The sequence below is a fragment of the Monodelphis domestica genome, chromosome X (genome assembly GCF_027887165.1).
Source record: "Monodelphis domestica isolate mMonDom1 chromosome X, mMonDom1.pri, whole genome shotgun sequence".
In the NCBI taxonomy this organism is placed as follows: domain Eukaryota; kingdom Metazoa; phylum Chordata; class Mammalia; order Didelphimorphia; family Didelphidae; genus Monodelphis; species Monodelphis domestica.
The window spans coordinates 44,437,048-44,456,684 of record NC_077235.1 but is presented as its reverse complement, the minus strand read 5'-3'; the positions used below and the strand labels follow the sequence as shown (position 1 = coordinate 44,456,684).

Here is a 19,637-nt window from a genome sequence, read left to right as displayed (position 1 = left end):
TATGAAGCAAATCAACAAAACTGTCAGCATTTCTATATAGTAATAACTGGATCTAGGAGCAAATCCTAGAAAAGAAAATCCCATTCAAAATAATTACAAAATGCACAAAGCATCTGTTCACCAAGACTGATAAAAATGCTCTTCACATATCTACAATAATTGGAGAGAGGAAGGGCCAGCTGAAAGGCGGCTGCTCATTAAGTTGATGGACCAATATACTAAAAATAATGCCTGAATTTGTTTATAGATTTGGTGCTATACCAATAGAACCACCAAGAGGGTACTTCATAAAGCCAGACAAATTTCATTTGGAGGGATAAAATATCTAGAATATTGGGAGAAATAATGAAAACTGGAAGGGAGGACTAGAATTTTCCAACCTAATACGATACTTTAAAGCAATAACATAAATATCTATCTATATTTTTTAATGATTTCGTACTGGTCTAAAAACAAGAATAACAATAGGAAAATGAGGTCTTTTTCCTCCTCTTTTTAAATCTTGTTTACAAGGAATGGCATATACATGTAAGTGGAAATGTTGCTGAAGTAAAAACAAAAATATCAATAAAATCAAATAATATCAACGATTATCAAGTATCCAGTTAGGAGAGAAGGGGAGGAAAGAGGAGAGGGAGGGAGCATAAACCATGTAACTGGAAAAATATTCTAAAAAATGAATTAATCTTAAAAATGATCCTCAAGTGTCCCTTTTTAAAATAATCATAGGCTATTGAAGGCATTGAACATTGCTTATTGTTCTCAAAGTTCTCACAGTCCCATAGAAATTACCTTTTGCTCAAGCAGGAACTCTCAATAGTTGTCAGGAACTGTGTCTAGCTGAAGCTCATCCAGAAGAACTAGAAGGAGATGCCCAGTCTTACCAGGAACCAAGAATGCCTGAATTATATATGTTCATGCCCAGACATTGTTGCAGACCTGAATAAAGTGACCTCAGCATGTTCCCTGGTTGTTTCTGGGATATCACTGATGTCTTCCTGCCATCTTCTACTTCCTGGCTGAATTATCTTTGCTCGTGCCCAGACATTGTTGCAGACCTGAATAAAGTGACCTCAGCATGTTCCCTGGTTGTTTCTGGGATATCACCGATGTCTTCCTGCCATCTTCTACTTCCTGGCCTCAGCCACAACTTTTGCCTCAAGGTCTACATTTGCCCTCATGTGATGTTTACTACCCACGTGAACAACCTCTGGCCCAATAAAATCTACGTCTGGTGTCTGGTTGCTTGGGATTGCCAACGTTACCCTTGGGAACTTGCCTGGGCTCTCCACCATGAGAGGCTTTATTCAAGAAGGGCTCTGGACTTTAGCCACAACCTGACAGAACAAGGAAAATGGTTCCCAAAGTGCAAGTTGTACCATTATTCTTAACTTCATCTATATGGAAAGATTGATGGTAATTCTTAGAATAAAATCGTTCCTTTTCTATCCTCTCTGGGTTATACTGAGTAAGTCTGTTGGGATGGTTTTAACTCATGGCAAGTGATTTAGAAAAATGGTTAAGATTGTCATTAAAGCATAGAAATCTTTTAGTCTAAGGTGCAGAGTAGATAAGAGTATGGGACTTAGAGAGTGGAGAAGACCTGGCTACTCAAACTGCCTTTGACATTTCTAAGCAAAGGGTCACATAAACTTCTCTGATCCTCGATTTCTCCATCAGTAACATGGGGATTATAATGCATGTACAGGCTACCATCTCACAATGTCGTTGTGTGTCCCAACTAAAATGTCTACAGAGGTTTTTGGCCAACCTTTAAGTGCTATATAAATATGAAAATTATTATTTATTATTCTCTACTTTTGCCCTGCTTTTCAAAGAATCTTAATCAGGAAAGCAAGACAGGTATATAATCCAAGGGATTCCCAAAAGAAAATGAGCTTGCTTTTATATTTCCCTCCCCAAAACCTTCATTTAGGCTGTGCTTGGAGAGGCAGAATCAAGATGGTGGCTCAGTAGACTGCACTTGAAGCAGCCAGAAAGAGTCAGGGAACCATCCCATATTCACCAGTACTTGTCATATTATTTCAGGACTTCTTACACCCCCTTTTTCTACCTCAAATTACTCACTAGGCCGAACAACTCAGGTGCCTTTCCCTTCCCCAAATATATTTATCCATTTTATTTCATTTTTCAGTTAACAGGGATTTGTATTCCATTCTATCAACCCACCTCGACTTGAAAAGAAAGGAAAAAAGACAAAGAAAACCATTGTAATAAATATGCATCATCAGTCTAAAAATGTTTTTTTCATTCTGCATCCTGGGTTCATCTTCTCTGTATCAGGCAATGGGTAGCAAGGTTCATCTTTGGTTCTCTGAAATCATGGTTGGCCATAATGATGGTCAAGAAGAAGAGAAGATGGGATTTTAGTTAGAACTTGAAAGAAGCCAGGGAAGCCAGGAGACAGAAATGAGGAGGGAGAGAGTTTCAGGCATGGGGAGTAGCAGGAAAAATTCCCAGAGTCGAGATGAAGTGCTCTGTTTGAGCAGGAAACCAGTGCTGCTGAATCAAAGAGGATAGGGAAGAGACAGAGTGCAAGGTATGAGACTATGTATGTAAACAGCTTTGCAAACCTTAAAGCACTATGTAAATGTTAGCTATTATTATGGCATTTCTGAGCCAGAAGGAATCTTAGGAGCTATTCATTTTGCAGATGATAAAACAGAAGCAAATCCTGGTTCAGAGTGCAGAGCTAGAGTGTCCTGTGTGAGGAATAGGAAGGTCAGTGTTACTGGATTTCAGAGTTGGAGGGGGTAGGGGTCATTTTAAGACATAAGAAGACTTGGAAGTAGAGGCAGGGACAGGTTATGAAGGGCTTTGAACATGAAACACAGAATTCTACATTTTATCTGGGAGCCACTAGTGTTTACTGTCTATCAGGAGGAGGTGGCCAGACTTGGGCTTTAGGAAAACAAATTTGCCAGCTAGTGATGGGCAGACCAGAGTGGGGAGAGACTTGAGGCAGAGAGAAAATGAGGCGGCCAGTACAATACAACAATCCATGTATGAGGTGATAATAAGGGTTCGCACCAGAGTGATGACAGTGTCAGAGGAGAGAAGGGGATAGATATATACTAGAAATGTTATGAAGGTAAAATCAACAAGACTTAGCTATGGACTGGATATGGGGGGGTGAGAGAGAGAGGGAAGAATTGAGGGTGACACTTATGTCATGAGCCTAAGTGAATGGCAGGATGATGGGGCCCCTGACAATTATAAAGCAATTTAGAAGAGGAGTAACTTAGAAGGGGGGAAATCTCGTGATTTCAACTTCAGTCAGTTGGGCTTAAGATATCTGTAGGACATCTAGCTTAAGATGTCTAATAGCCAGCTGAAGATACAAGTCTGGAGGTCAGGAGAGAGGTTAGGGCTGGATAAATATATCTGAAAGCATCAGAATAGAAATAAAAAAACGAATCCATGAGAACTGAGACAACCAAATAAAATAATCAAGGAGAAAAGAGAAGGGCACATAGGACAGAGAAATAGGAGACATCCACGGTTAGCCAGTGAGACCTAGATAAAGATCCAGTAAAGGAGGCTGAGAAAAAGTGGTCAGACAGGTAAACAGAGAACCAGCAAGGATAGAGCATCAAAGAGAAGGTGATCGAGTGTCAAATGCTGAAAAGATTTCAAGGCACAAGGATTGAGAAAAATCCATTAGATTTGACAATTAAATCATCAGTAATTTTGGGGAGAAATTTCCCCCAAATCATGAGATTGGAGGCCAGACTCCAGAGAGTTAAGAGGATGAGAGAAAAGGAAGTGGAGAGAGAAGGGGAAAACAACCGATGGGAACTGATAGAGGAGGGAGAGTTTTTTGAGGTTGGAGGAGAGGTGGACATGTTCGTAGGCAAACTAAGAGAGAATAAACCTAAGTGAGAGAGAGGAGGCAATCTGTTTTAGAAAATGGGATGGAATGAGATCCCTTGTGCATGTAGAAGGGTCCCTCTTGGCAAGAAGGAAGGTCACCTCTTCATAGGAGGCAGTAGTGAGCCTGATCTCCACCTCAGAAGGATTTCAGGCTCCTGGGACTCAATCACTTTGGAAATTCTGGATGTGACTTACATCCTTGGGTCAGGATTCCATCTTCTCTGACCTGCCACCATGCTAGAGGGTACATGTGGGCCCTGACATAAACCACAGGGCTACAGCCAGCCACCCTCTTTCTACAGGACATATCCATGTGCTCATGCGCTACTGATGACATGGAGGGAGAAGAAAAAGGAAGCTGACCTTCTATATAGCTGAATGCACATGTGTTCAGGATTAGGGCAGAGGTTTACACACACACAGGCAGTGGAGACATGTAAAAAAGACCTAGAACCAAGGCAGATGCTTTGGGAAATTTTCAACCTCCGTCCCTGAAGGAAGAAGCTGAGACTAAAAGAAAAAGAATACAGTCAGAAGATCTGCCTCTTGCTAACTTTTTGATATTGAACATGACTACTGACACCTGTGAGCCTCAGTCCTCTCATCTGTAAAATAAAGAGAGTTAGGGGCCTGCAGTTAAAGAGGAATCAAACTCAAAGCCTTGGTTCAAGTCCTAACTGACACCTACTATCTGGGTGATGCTAGACATGTCATTGAACCACTCTGTGCTTTAAGCAATTTTCTAAGATCCTTAAGTGGCAGAGAAGGTAGCAACCTGTATTAGTGGAGGGAGTTTACTCACCTGGATGTTTCCTATATCAATAAAATCATAGATTTAGTCCCTATCCTTGTATTAAATTATTCTACTTTAAACAACAATAAAAAGTATTATATATTTACAACTATTTGTACTCAAAATGAATTTTAAATTCAATGTTAATAACTTGCTATTCCATTGTTCTATAAATCTATTAATTCACTTTATTTGTATACATATTACCTTTCATATAATTGTAGTCAGTATGTATACATGCCCTTTTGGCTCTGCTTTCTTCACTTTGTATGAACTAATCTAAGACTTCTAAAGTTCTTTATATTCTATGTGTCCATAATTATTAATGTAATTAACTGTGTAGCATTCAATCCATTGGTATGCCAGAGTTTATTCAATCATTTGACATCAGTTATACATTTAAAAACAACTATCATTTTTCTTTATGATGACAATCTTCAATCATATTCCTCCAAATGGATTAAGTAAAAATGTATAATTATTTTTTTCACTCTTGCATGCTGGCAGATTACTCAGTCAACAAGACTCTTTGCATTTGCAATTCTACCAATAATGTATGATGATCATTCTTGTTTTCCCAAAATCCTGCCAGCATTTACCTCGGTCAGTTTCAGTGGGGTGTGTGTGTGTGTGTGTGTGTGTGTGTGTGTGTGCGCGCGCGCGCGCGCGTGCCAACTTGAGAGACATAAAAGGGCACATCAAGGCTGTTTTATGTTGCATATCTGAACTCTTTCCTCTAAACTTGCTGCATCCTTTCAGGTCAGTGTCATGTGAAGTTATAGAGGTCAGTAATTGCTAGATAGTTGCTATGTTGCCATGGACTGACATTGCATGAATTCTGTAGACTGCCTTCTCCCACTATATCCTTCTTGCAAGTTTTTTAACCCTTACTTTCTGTCTTAGTAAAAGTTCTAAGACAGAAGGGCAAGGACTAGGCAAATGGAGTTAAGTGACTTGCCCAAGATCACTTGACTAGGAAGTATCTGAGGCCATATTTGAACTGAGATCCTCTAGACTCTGGGCCTGGAGCTCTGTCCACTATGTTACCTAGCAGCCTGCTTTTTTTTCTTTTTAAAGAGTTTTAGGTTCATCCTCCCCCCTACTTTCCCCACCTTTTCCCTACTGGCAGTAATTTTTATTATATGTGTGAGGGAAGGGGAGTGAGAAGAGCCTTTTCCCCTATGGTATGAGTACTTTCTCACCTAAAGCACATCCTAGCTATCTTTTTTAAATATATAATGATTCCATCAATTCTTTCTTATAGGCCAAACCTGAAGTGAAAAACTTTGCAAAGATATTTCTAATAAGAGGGGAAATGTGGCTCAGAAATGTACTGACAAAATGTTTTAGAAATCTACATTGTGTGTTATGAAAAAAGTTACTTGTCTCCAGTAATTAGAAGGAAGGAAGGAGGGAGGGAGGGGGTGAAGACTTATTAAGCACCTCCAATGTGCCAGGCACTGTGCCAAGTGCTCTCCAAATATTCTCTCATTTGATCCTCACAAAATCTCGTGAGATAGGTTCTATTACAATCCTCATTTTATAGAAGAGGAGGTACTAAAGCAATAAGTATCTGAGGCACCATTTGAACTCAGGTCTTCCTCATTCCGGCCCCACACTCTATCTGCTTTGACACCTATCTGCCCAAGAACAGCTTGAGGAGAGACAAAGGGATGGCTTGTTGACTTTTGAGCGTTTCAGTTACTTTTCAAACAGACCAAATTGGTACAGCTTCACTTCAAGAAGTATTTTATTCATCAACTCAACAGTCAGGACCAGAAGTACGAATGAATGGAGACCAGGTGTGAGCATAAGCTACAGACCAATCGTAGCCCCACAAGCCTCTATGCCATCATCGTTAGCACATCAGCCCATCGGAGAGCAGCTATTTAAAACCTGAACTACCGAAGATGACCCACTAATGTCAGAACTTGCTGTATCCATGACAAACAGACAGATTCTCTACTTTGCCACCATTTTACTCTTGTATCTTGGCTCAGAAATTGTCATCTGATAGACACATGGTCTCCCTAAAAATAGCAGCGCTCACTGTGAATCACAACATTCCAGGGCTATGCAAGGGACCTGGAAATCCATCTAGTTCCAACCCCCCCTTTTCCAGAGGCGCAAACCTGGGGCCCAGAAAGGGCCGGCACTTTGCCAAAGCTTTTAGGACATACTCGGCGTAGAACTCGGGGCTCCCTAGGCCCCACCAGGAGTCAATTTCTTTGAAACTGTCTTCAGTTCCTCTGGCACAAAGACGGCACATGATTTGTTTAAAAAGCGAACTTCAAGTGTTAACAAATAAAGAGAGGAAAAAGTATTGTGAGTAAAGAGATGGGCAGCGAGATGGAGAAAAAGACAAGTAAAAGGGGGATCATATAGCCACATGGCCCAGCAGAAATAGCACTACCCTAGAGTACCTGGGTTCAAATTCTGCCTCTAGTGCTTACTACTTGTGTGGCTTTGGGCAAGTCCCTTCACTTGCCTCAGTTTCTTCATGGGAAATGAGGGGGTTGGACTTGATGGTTTCTGAGCTCCCTTCCAAGTTGGAATCAAGGATAACCATGATCTATGCTGCTCCTTCAAAAGATCAGATGGCAGGACTTCACAAAGGCTAACTCAAACCATACACAATCATATGGATGCAACGAACATGACTGGAGTAATAAAGAAAATGCGGACAGTCCTCATCTGCATATGCCATCTTGGGTTTAAGTTTATATGTGTGTGTGTGGTGTATATACACACATGTAGGGCTTAATGTTAAATATATGTATATAATTATAGGTGTACGTGTGAATATAAAATGAGAGAGAGGGAGGGACGGGGGGAGAGACAGAGACAGAGACAGAGGGAGAGAGAGACAGAGACACAGAAAGAGAGAGAGGAGGAGAGAGAGAGAGAGAGAGAGAGAGAGAGAGAGAGAGAGAGAGAGAGAGAGAGAGAGAGAGAGAGAGAGAGAGAGAGAGAGAGAGAAACACAGAGAGGATGGAAAGATTTAGAATTATAAGGAAGCCTAAAGTCCCCTTTAAGGATTAGAGGTCTCTAAGTGGCACAATGAACAGAGTATTCGATTTGGAATCAGAAGACCTTGAGTTCATATCCTGCCTCAAATAGTTATTTAGTTGTGTGACCCTGGGCAAGTCACTTAATCATTGTCTTCCTCAATTTCCTCATCTGTAAAGTGGATCTAATAACAGGACCTACTTGCCAAGGCAGTTGTGGGGATCTAATGAGGTAATATTTGTCATCAAAATGCTATTGTCTACTACCAGCTCTTGTTGTTATCATCATCATCATCATCATCATCATTAAAGGAATAGTCCAATCCCATCACTGTGCAAATAGAGCTGAGCCCGGCAGGTGTCTCATTGGCAGTGGCAGAACCAGTATTCAGACAGAGGGCCTCCCCCTTCCAAGAGAGGGGCATTCTTTTCCCTCACAGCCACTCTCCCGCTGAGGTTTCTCTCCATGAGCTGGCTGGGCAGTGGCACCTTCCAGGGAGGCTTAAACAAGTCACAGAGACCTGAAGTATATTATTTTCTTTTACTTTAGATTCAAAGCTATGAATTCTACAACACAGGGCAAGTCCCTCAACCAAGGCAATCGGCCAGCTTAGCAATTCCTCAGCAACTTCAGGCCTAGAGAATAACTGCCCTGGTTGGGTGTGTTTCGGGGCAGGGGGGACACCATAGAAGTTAAGGGATTTGCTCAGTCACATCTGCAATGTGTAAGAAAGGCAAGGTATCATGGTGGGCACTGCTGACATTGGAATAAATAATACTCTAGTAAGGGTTCAAATCTTGCCTCAGACATTTGGTAGCAGTGAGACTCCTGGCAAGCCACTAGTTCCCTGAACCTGTTTCTTCATCTGTAAAAGGAGGAGAATCAGAGACTAATCAAAAAAGGGTTGTGATGAGGTCCAAATCCAATGTGAAGTACGTCATAGCCCTTATGAATTCTAGCCCTCTTGGTGAATGTATCAAAGACAAGATATGGACAACTCCCAGTCTTCCTGACTGTCTACTCCTACCTTTTCTTTGTAATCATTGGCTGGCCTTCTTTATCCAGATGATAAGCACTTTTATCTTAGATTATCACAGAGGTCTTCCCTTTCCTGTCCATCCTTCCTACTATTGCTCAAGTCTAGTTCCAAGCAAGTCATTCCTAAGTCTTGGCTCCTTATTGCTACAAAGATCAAATAGACATTTCTATTTTTACCTTGGAAAATATACAATCTTGCTCCCAATCATGCCCTCCGGCCTCCCCATCCTGTATTCTGTGACCCAGATAGATTGATCTCCTCCCTGGCCCTCCATCTCCCGTCTCCCTGCCTTGGCATTGGCTGGCTGGCCCCCATGCTTAGACTGCCCTCCCTCTTCACCTCCACCTCGCAGAATTCCTCTCTCCTTTAAGCCTCAGCTCAGGTACCATCTTCTGCCATGAAGTCTTTCCCAATCCGCCACCCCCATCCTGCCAGCTGCTTCTGCCCTTCCTCTCAAGCTCCCTTGGACTGAAGCACTTTAAATGTGTTTGAATTTATTCTCTTTATATTTATTCTGCATATACTTACACACGACCTTACTCTCTCCTCTCTTAAAACTAGCTCATTGCCAATGGGAAATATTTCATTCCTTGTATTCGGATGCCCAGCACTTAGCACAGTGCCTGGCATAAGGTAGGCTTTTAATAAAAGCTCCTTTTTTCATTGGATCGAGACTGATGAATAGCACAATCTTAGTCTCTGATTGCCATGAGAGCATCGCTCACTGACGTACATACAGCCAGCAAGCCACCTGAGAAGGTAGCCCACCCCATCTTCATGCCCCAAGGTCACGACGACTGACTGTCTTCCATTCCATTCCTTGGGTCACCCAAAATCTTTGCCAGTAAGACGTCTGAAAAGCAACTCATTCAAAGCAATCCCCAGTAATATATCACTTATTCTCCATTTTGAATGGGAGGCAGAACAGAACAAAAGCAAAAAGGCAGAATGGAGCCAGAGGACCTAGGATTAAATGGAGTTCAGTCCTTTATTTCCTGTGTGATCTTATATGAGTGGCTTCCCCTCTCTGAGTCTTAATTTCCTCCTCTATCAAATACTGGGGAGAAGGGAAATGAACCAGTTGACTACCAAGTCTGCCCTAGCTTTGAGTCTACAATCCCATGACTCTATAGCAAAAATGACAGGTGTCATCCTCCCTGACGGGCTGACGGGGGTCAGGGTCCAAATGCCCACCCCTCACCAACAATGGAAGAAGAACCCTTTGAATATGAAGAAAGGAGGACAATCAGTAGCATGAGTGACTTTGACAAGGCTGCCTCCTCCTAGCACAACCTCAGGAGAATTTCCGACAAAGCCCCCACAATGACTAACTCTGTAAATCAGTATCGTCTGTATTGATTTTCATCTTCCAATTTTCCACGGTGTCAGAGGGTGGCACAGACAGGAAGGCACAGAAGACAGCCTGAGGTCAGGAACCATCAAAGACGTGATGGGGCGCCCGAGTCCCTCTCTAATTAGGATACTGCCAGGACAACTGTGTACAAACTGTACCTCTCAGCTATCAGCCACTTAATCGGCCCAGAGAACTGGACAGATCCTCCTCAAATGAGGGATAATCGACTCCAGACTGCTCCAAAGGGCAGCAGTCTGGGTCCACACGCTGAGCTAACCCCCTCGGGCCTCCACCAGGCTCAGGCTTCCCTACATGTCAGCAACGAGGCTGCTTTATTTCCACGAGGAGCCTGCGGACATGGGCCCCAATGTACTGTCCCTGAGTGTCTCTGTTTTGAAAAGCAGGCGTGCCATGTGCTCGCTTGGGAGCTCAGTTGGTGGGAAACAATAAGATTACGATTTGATCAACAGATTCCTCCTGGGCACAGCTAATAAATGAATGTCTCACCAGCCTGAGACAGGAAAATAAGCCAGTGACAGATAGAAGCACAAAAGGTACCAATAACACTTATTTTAGTTTTTTAAATGAGAGAGTTAGGGAGAAGGCTGTGTATTTATTTGGAACACTCTCCCTATTTACTTCTCAGTGTATGGTGTCTATCTATCCATCCCCCTAGGGCAGGGGACTCTACACTCCCTGAGAGGAGAGCCCATCTCCTTTTGGGTCCTCGATGCCAATTAAGCATGAAGCAAGGGCTAAATAAGAGCAGGAGGCGCCATGGTCAAGGTCTGTGATGCTATCTTTGAAGTACTTCTTGTAAGTGCCCCCTTCTCTCCTCTGACTCTGCCACACTGTGGTATAGGCCCTCACTAACTCACATCTGGACCATTGCGATAGCCCTCCAGTTGGTCTTCCTGCCTCAGGGGTCTCCCTTCTCCAGTCCATCCTCCAGGAAGCTGTCAAGGTGCTCTTCTTAAAGTATAATCTTGCCCATGTTGAACTCTGCCCCCCATCTCTCCATCAACTCCAATGGCTCCCTAGTGCCTCATGCATGGTTCACATATAAAATACTATTCAGCTTCAAACAACCTGCCCTCTTCCTACCTTGCCAGTCTCTTTACACCCTACTCCCTTCCACATACTCTAGAATCCAGTGGCACTGGCTTACTCACTGTTTCGGGGACTAGAGACTCTGTCTCCCAACTGTGGGCATTTTTGCTGGCTGTTCCCCATATCTGGAATGCTCTCCCTCCCTCATCTGTGACTCCTCTCAAGCATCAGCTAAAATGATCACTTTCTCCAGGAAGTCTTTCCTGATCTCCTCTTAATGCTGAAGCCTCCCTTCTGTTGATTATCTGCAGTTAGTTTCTCCTGTATGTCATTTGTAGGCGTCTAATTGTTGGCATGAGGTGTCCTCCAAGAGAAAAGGTACTGACTTTAGCCTTCTTTGCCTCCCACTACTTAGCTTCAGCTCTGGCACATAATGCAGACTTAATAAATGCTTCACCCTCTGAGCAGAGAGACCACCGAGGCAGAATCTGGTATGTATCTTCATTGTACGGAGTGTTTTTGCTCAACTGTCCCCCTATATCACAACCAAAGGCTCCATCCAAGGGAGTCAGAGGCGAAGAGAAATTTCCAGACAAGGGAATGAAAGGCATCAAGAAAGCTGGTTTTAAAAGGAAGGAAAGGGAAAGGGAGAGACAACAGAGAGTGAGATAGAAAGAGACAGATGGAGAGAGACAGAGACCAAGAGAAAATCAAAGTGTCACCCATATGGGAGGGAGCAGCCGTTATTTGCCACAGGTGCTATGGCTTACCTTTCACTGGATCTCTCTTGTTGGTGTTTAATTATGGGGAATTGGCAGCAGTGCCCTTTTCCCTTCTGTCACCTTTATATTGAAAAACACCAAGCAGAGACAGCATGTTTTCCTGATGCAACAGCAGGAGCTGCCATTTTGGGGTAGAACATGCCGAATGCTCACAGCCTAATGAATTAATCAATCCAAGGCCCGTGGCTGCATTTTAAGGGAAACTTAAATCTTTCTATTTCAAAGCTTCAGTAAAAGTGGGGAAAGCTGGTAAAAACACTAAACAGGAGTCAGGAAACCCAGCTTGGAGTTCCAGTCCTTCAAATGGGGCAGCCATTCCCCCTGCCCGGGACCTCAGTTTCTTCCCCTGTAAAATGATGGAATTTAATCAGATGATCTCTAAGAACCTTTCTACTGTAACATCCCATTTCCCTACCCAGGACTAAGGAATCTCAACCTCATCAATCTTTAGAACTCAAAGAATGCTCTCCAATTGATCTTCAGACACAGGAAGACCTGGTTTCAAATCCAGGCTCCTACTCTTATTAGCTGTGTGCCTCTGGGTAAGTCTTTTAAGCTCTCTGAACCTCAGTTTCCTCATCTGTAGAGTGGATATAACTACACCTGTAGCACCTCCCTCCCTTCCAGAGTTGTCCTAAGCCTCAAATTGGGTCCTTCTTGTAAAGTACTTCACATTCCCCAGTCATTATTATGAGGAGGAGGCAGTGGCAGCAGATTTTATTTATTTTATGCATTCAAAAACAAGATTCTGAGAAATGGTGCTAAGACTTCACCACACTGGCAAAGGGCTCCAGGCCACAGAAAAGTGAAGACAAGACACAGTGGCAGCCTGGGAGTCAGGAAGACCTTAGTGCAAAACACACTTCTACCACGTCCTAGCTGTGCGACCACAATCGAATCACTTGACATCTCTGAACCTCAGCTTTCTCGTTCCTCCAGTGGGGAATAATAACACCTCTCAAAATTGGGACACATCCTTCCCCGGGGTGTTGGGAGGCTCAGATGCAATTACAGATGTAAATGCACATTACAAACTCAAGATATTATTGTAATCATCATCCAAATCAGTGGGCCGAGAGCCTCCCTCTCTTTTGCTACAACATTCATCCCTAAAAAATGGCCTTGGATAAACTGGTTTATCTAATCTGGCAAAAGAGTCTCCTGGAGATTCCTCACGAGGGCATTATCTCAAAGTTCATATCTCTTCTTTCCTCCAAGCAATCATCATCCCATCTTGCAGGACTCTGTTATCACCAGAGTTCTTTACAACGTTGCTGAATGTTGCCTTTTCCCCACAAAGACCTGGAGTTGTTAAAATTGGGTAACCCGTATTTCTAGAACTTTCTAAGATGGAAAGTAAGGGTTGTTTGGGGAAATCTATAACCCTAAGTAGGCCCCAGTTTCTTCCCCCCTAAAATTAAGAAGTTGGACCGGACGACCTAGACCTTAATGTGTTGGGATTGTTGGCTTTTTGCTCTTAGTGATTTATTTTGTGGTTTGGGGGGGGGAGGTGTCATCCTGAGGGGTGTCATCCTAAGGTTTCAATGAAAAAATGAGCTGAAGGTCTTTTGCTGACCTTATTGTGCTATATAGATGACAGGAATTATTAGAAATTCCAAGGGCTTGGAGACAGCTGGGTGGCTCAGTGGATTGAGAACCAGGCACAGAGATGGGAGGTTCTTGGTTCAAATCTGGCCTCAGACACTTCCTAGCTGTGTGACCCTGGGCAAGTCCCTTCACCCCCCATTGCCTAGCCCTTACCATTCCTCTGCCTTGGTGCCAATATACAATATTGATTCTAAGACAGAAGATGAGAATATTTTTTTAAAAGGAAAGAGGGGGCAGCTGGGTGGCTCAGTGAATTGAGAGTCAGGCCCAGAGATGAGAGGTCCTGGGTTCAAATCTGGCCTCAACATCCCAGCTCTGGGACCCTGGGCAAGTCACTTCACCCCCATTGCCCAGCCCTCATCACTCTTCTGCCTTAGAAACAATACACATTAGTGATTTTAAGACAGAAGATGAGGGTTTTGTAAAAATTCCAATCAAGGCATGGAAACAATACTGGGATCTCCAGAGCTCAATGCCAAGGGTCCAAAAGCCTTCAGTTAGAGCCTTGCAATGGGCAGTGTGGCTGTCAATAGAAGGAGTTCGTTGGCAGATTACCAGCCACCAGATAATGCTTTGGGGAGTAGCAGGAATGGGATAGCTGCTCACTGAACTGAATATTAAGGCAAGAAGGGATGGCAACATCCACTAGTGAAAAGACAGTTCCAATCTTTTGAGATAATGCTCTCTCTCGCTCTCTCTCCTGAAATTACTTAATGTTGCCCTTTCTCTGTGACTGTTGTTCCCCAGTAGAATGTGAACTCCTTAAAGGGAAGGGGAGGTTTTTTAGTTTGTCTTTGTATCTCCACCCAGTGCCTGGTCTTGTGTTTAACACATGGCAAGCATGTAATAAATGTTAGTCAAATATGTTAAAACCTTTCAAAGTCAGGGACCAACTTCAGAGGCAAACGAAAGCCATTCTTTTGGCTTTTACCCCTCATCTTCTGTCTTAGAATTCATACTGAATATTGGTTCCAAGGAAGAAGAACAGTAAGGGCTAGACAATGAGAGTGAAGTGACTTGCCCAGGGTCACACGGCTAGGAAGTGTCTGAGGTCAGATTTGAACCCAGGACCTCCGTCTCTAGGCCTGCTGAGCTCAACCCACTGAGTTACTCAGCTGCCCTCTTTAACTATCCTATTGTGTGCATTAATAGAGAATTCCTATCCTCAAGAGCTATTGAGAATTTCAAAATGGAAATCAATGAGTATGTCTGCCATTCTGGGCATACACAAGATCTCAAACTGAGAAAATCAGATAGCTACAGAAGGAGCCACAGAGCTGTCCTGCTTCCTCAACTTGCCCTCTTGCTAAGAGGTCCTCTTTGTTCTCCACTGCATTGCTGGGAATGGCCAGGATCCTGTCTCAAATGGATGGGAAAGCCCATATTAAGCACAGCAGGCTCATCTCCCAGAGGGCTGCTGGTTCACGATTTCCCAGAGGCAGGGAGTAATTAAATAAATTATGAGTTCTGTTTGAAAAGGCCTTCTCTTCTTGCTCTTTTGGGGCCATAGTAAAGTCTTATCCTAGAAATGTCACAGGACACCTCCCAAAGAAGGGATGGTTCTTGAAAAGAGCATTCACGAAAGTATGAAGACACAAGTTTGTCCTGAGGCAAAGTACAGGTTAGTCACTTTCATTCATTCATACTATCATCATGAGATGGGCCAGACATCTATTGATCAATTCCCAGGAAGTCCCTGCCATCATGGAGTTTGGGGTCAGCATGGCATAGGAGCAAAGAGCTATAATAAGGGTAGAGTGTGATGAGCTCATAATAGAGAAACCAAGTGAGATGAAGGAGCAGCAGAGAATCAGAGCATTTCTGGCCTGGTAGGATCAGGAAGGACTTCCTGGAAAAGGTGACATATGAGCTAGGCTTGAAGGATGGGTAGAATTTCAACATAACAAGATAGGTGAGGGACAGGGAAGGGGAGAGAAGCCACATGAGCAAAGCCACAAAGGGAGGAAGAGCATGAGGACCCAGTGGGGAAATGTTGAGTAACCCCAGTTTATTATTATAAAAGCCAAGGAAAGGCAGTTCCAAGAGATGGGCTTTTCTGGAGGCAACAGCATCTGGAAAAGTCCATCTCTTGGGACTCCCTTTCCCTTGCTTTCTGGAGACACTAGCCTCTGGAGAGGCTTGGTTGAGGTCTCTGAACTCCTTCCAGGTTCAGACCAAGCTGTCTGTCTGTCTATCTGTCTGTCTGTCTCTCTCTCTCTTAATTTCTTCCTTCTATTGTAAATAAACCACCATAAATTTCCATTCTGACTTGAGAATTTCATTGGGATTTAGAATTTAAATCCCTGGCGACCAACTAAAAATATATATTCAATCCAACTATAAATTTACCCGTAACAGTCAGAACATGTGGTATATAAAGGGGAGCAGTGGTGAGTAAGACTTCAAAGAGGAGCTGGAGCTATACTCTAATAGACTAGAGATTTGAAAATGGGCGTGTGTTGGTCCATACTTGTGATTTCATCGGCATGGATAACTCCTACTATAGAAACTCCCTCTACAAATATAGACTGCCAACTGTTCTATGATTCAAGTCTTAAAGAGTTGAGAGTTACCTAGAGGTTAAATGACTTACCCAGGGTCACATGGTCAGAATGTGTTAGAGGCAGTCCTCCTGACTCTGGGGCAAGTCTCCTATCCTCTACACCACTGTACTTCTCATCCTAGATTATATTTATCAAAATGTCAGCACTAAAAGACTGCTTCTCTCTGAAAAGGCAGAGAGCCAGGTTCTCTCTCCAGGATGATCTCGGAACTAGATTGCAGAGACCAGAAGAGAAGGAACAAGGGCCCAACAAACAAGGTATTGCTAAGGGTCACTAACACCAAACTGGATTCCAGTGAGAAGCTTTATGATCTCTCTCCATGGAAAGGATGGATGTGGTATGAGTAGTCTTAAAGAAATGCTCAATCCCTAGCTATTGCCAGGTTTAAGACTCTCAGGAATAGCAGCTAGATTAATCAGTGGACACAACACTGGTTCTAGAGCCAAGAAGATCTTAGTTCAAATCCTGATTCAACTAAATCACTAGCTATGTGACCCTAGGCAGGTCACCTCACCTCTAACTGCCTCAGTTTCTTCAACTGAAAAAATGGAGATGATAAGAGCACTTATATCTCACAATTGTTCAAAGGGGATAAGATCTGTAAAGCACTTAGCAAACCTTAAAACATTAAATAAATGTTCATTGTTATTGTTCTAGAGAAATAGTGACCACTCGAGAGCCTCAATAGCTCTAAGATGTTAATGACAGTCACAGAAAAGGTTTAGCTCTGCTCAGGGCCTCCCATTGATCCTGGCATTTCACTTACTCCTGGGTTAAGCTTGACCAGAGAGAAGAAGTAGGGAGTTAGGAGCGCATCCTCCAAGAAACCCTCCAACCATACAATGGTCTCAGGCCCAGGATCTTGAACGTTGTTTGTAATGTCTTAATCAATGACTCATTTTGCTCATCCATAGGAAGCTGTTACATTCTCCTAAGGTCCATCTTGCCATTTCCCTTTTGCAGAATGTTAACTAAGAGATGGGGCCTTAGACTTGACTTGAAACAATTAGTCATGATTTCCATCCATTTGATTTTTCTTTTTCTTTTTCCTTTGTTATAGAAAAGGGCTTATTGAGGCACAGCTAGGTGATACAACGGATAGAGAGCCAGGCCTGAAAACAGGAGGTCCTGGGTTCAAATCTGGACTCAGACACTTTCTAGCTGTGTTACTCTGGGCAAGTCACTTAACCCCCACTGCCTAGCCCTTCTTACCCTTCTGCTTATCAATTCTAAGAGAAAGAGTAAAGCTTTTTAAAAAAGAAAAGGCATGCTTGGAATCACCTTTTCTCCTCCTGAATCATGGAATAATAAACCTGGAAGTGATCTCAAGATATCATAGGGATCTGGGATCTTGTTCAACCCCTTTGTTTTATAAATGAGGAAACTGAGGCCTGGAAAGGGGAAGTAACTTGACCAAAGTTACCCAGTAAATAGTAGAGTGAGGAGTGGAAACCAGGCTCTCTCTCTGACCGTGAGGCCAGTCCTTTTCTGATGTACCATACTGCATCTCAATCTAGACCATCTAGTCCAAGCCTAATCTAATTAGCAATTTTAACTACTTGAAAGATCAGGTCTGGGAACTGGCAAGGTACAACCTGTCAAATCAGCTAGAGGAAATGTGGGCCAGTGGCAAGAGCTCGAGGTTGGTAAAATCAGGTGAAACAGGAAAATGACATACACATTGGTGAGGGTGAGAGAGGGAGACAGAGGAGAAGAAGGAGAAGAAGGAGAAGAAGGAGAAGAAGGAGAAGAAGGAGAAGGAGGAGAAGGAGGAGAAGGAGGAGAAGGAGGAGAAGGAGGAGAAGGAGGAGAAGAAGAAGAAGAAGAAGAAGAAGAAGAAGAAGAAGAAGAAGAAGAAGAAGAAGAAGAAGAAGAAGAAGAAGAAGAAGAAGAAGAAGAAGAAGAAGAAGAAGAAGAAGAAGAAGAAGAAGAAGAAGAAGAAGAAGAAGAAGAAGAAGAAGAAGAAGAAGAAGAAGGAGAAGGAGAAGGAGAAGGAGAAGGAGAAGGAGAAGGAGAAGGAGAAGGAGAAGGAGAAGGAGAAGGAGAAGGAGAAGGAGAAGGAGAAGGAGAAGGAGAAGGGGAAGAGGAAGAAGAAGAGGACGAGGAGGAAGACGAGGAGGAGGAGAACAAAAGAGGACAGATAAATTGGGAAAAGGTGGTGGGGTCAAAAATTCTTTTTCCAAAGTTTCCAAAATAATCTTTAAGAAAAAGGAAAAACTGCTGGTTTGGAATCAGAGGGCAGGGTTTAGATTCCAGCCCTGAATTAAGTCTTCAGGAGGCCTTAGGTAAATCACTTAACTTCACCTGGCCTCAGTTTCTCTACTGGTAAAATAAGGGGGTTGCACTTGATCGATCCTGCAGCAAGTCAAAAGAAACTGGAAACAAAGGCAATCCAGCTGTGCCTCCCAGGAATTCAATTTGATTTGGCGAATCATGAGTGCCTGTTACAAAGAAGAGTGGGGAGGGATGCAATGGAGAAGCACAATCTTTTCCCTTCAAGGAGCTTCCATCCTACTATGGGGAGAGTGGGCAAAGATGACCGGTTGTTTGCTTTTACAGTCGGAGGCAGCTTGCACAAATGACAGTCTGTTCTAGGTGGTATGATATAGAAACATCTGGCTGCACAGCTCTGAGAGCTTTTCCATATTTACAAGCAAGGCTCTCCCTTGAGCTCTCCAGTCCTGAGAGCTTGAAAGGAAGCTGGGGGCTGTGGGGAATACCTCCCAATAGCAGGGAATCCAGCAGGGAAGGGAAGGGAATAAACCTTAAAAAATAAAAATAAATGGGCCAGGCACTGTGCTAAGCAATGTACAAATATTATCTCATCAGATGCTCACAACAAACCCAGGAAGGTGGGAGCTGTTATGATTCCTATTTTATCATTGAGACTAACAGGCTAAATGACTTGCCCATGGTCACATATTTAATAGGTATCTGAGGCTGGATTTGAACTCAGATCTTCCTGCCTCCAGTCCCAGCACACTTACTGTCAGTGATCTAAGCAACAAGAAATCAAGGTGTCCCATTTGTCAAATGGCAGAAGCAGGGATGGTACTTAGAGTCTTTGGCCAAAGCTCAGTTGGATGTTGTAGGGCCCTGGCTGGAACAGAAAGGGCTCTGCAGCACTTCCAGCAGTTCCTAAAGAGAGTGGGATTCTCATCTTATAATAACTGAGCCTTGTTTAGCCCTTTTAAGTTTGTAAAGTGCATCATAAACATCATCTTGTTTGAACTTCATAATAACCCTGACATTTGGTGCTACCATGGTCTCCCTTTTGCAGACAGGAAAACTGAGGCTCAAAGAGCCCCAAGAAAAACTCTGCAAAATAGATATAAGCCTGGGAATTTTGCTTTTACAGAAGCTGAGAAGAGGGGAAATGACTTGCCCACAGTCACAATGCTAGTGCCTGTCAAAGGTGGAATTCAAACCCAGGTCTGGCCTGACTCTATCTATTCTGAAGCAATGTCTATCTGAAGCCTTTCCTCAGTTTCTCCACTGGGGAGAACTGCCTGACTTGGTTAGTAGAAGAGGGAAATCCAAGTAG

General features: G+C 43.2%; 1 protein-coding gene across 5 annotated transcripts in view; it reads right to left on the bottom strand.

Moving 5' to 3' along the window:
* The window catches only part of MCF2 (MCF.2 cell line derived transforming sequence), a 137,694-nt gene that overhangs the window by 104,324 nt on the left and 13,733 nt on the right, over positions 1 to 19,637 (bottom strand). Inside the window, exon 1 of one of the 5 annotated variants that reach the window (XM_056809624.1) lies at positions 793 to 1,072. The exons of 3 other annotated variants lie outside the window; for them this stretch is intronic. The gene's annotated coding sequence lies outside the window, so the exon portion shown is untranslated. Of the gene's footprint in view, positions 1 to 792; positions 1,073 to 19,637 lie in introns of those variants that run through there. One more of the 5 variants, XM_056809626.1, reaches the window with a different exon arrangement.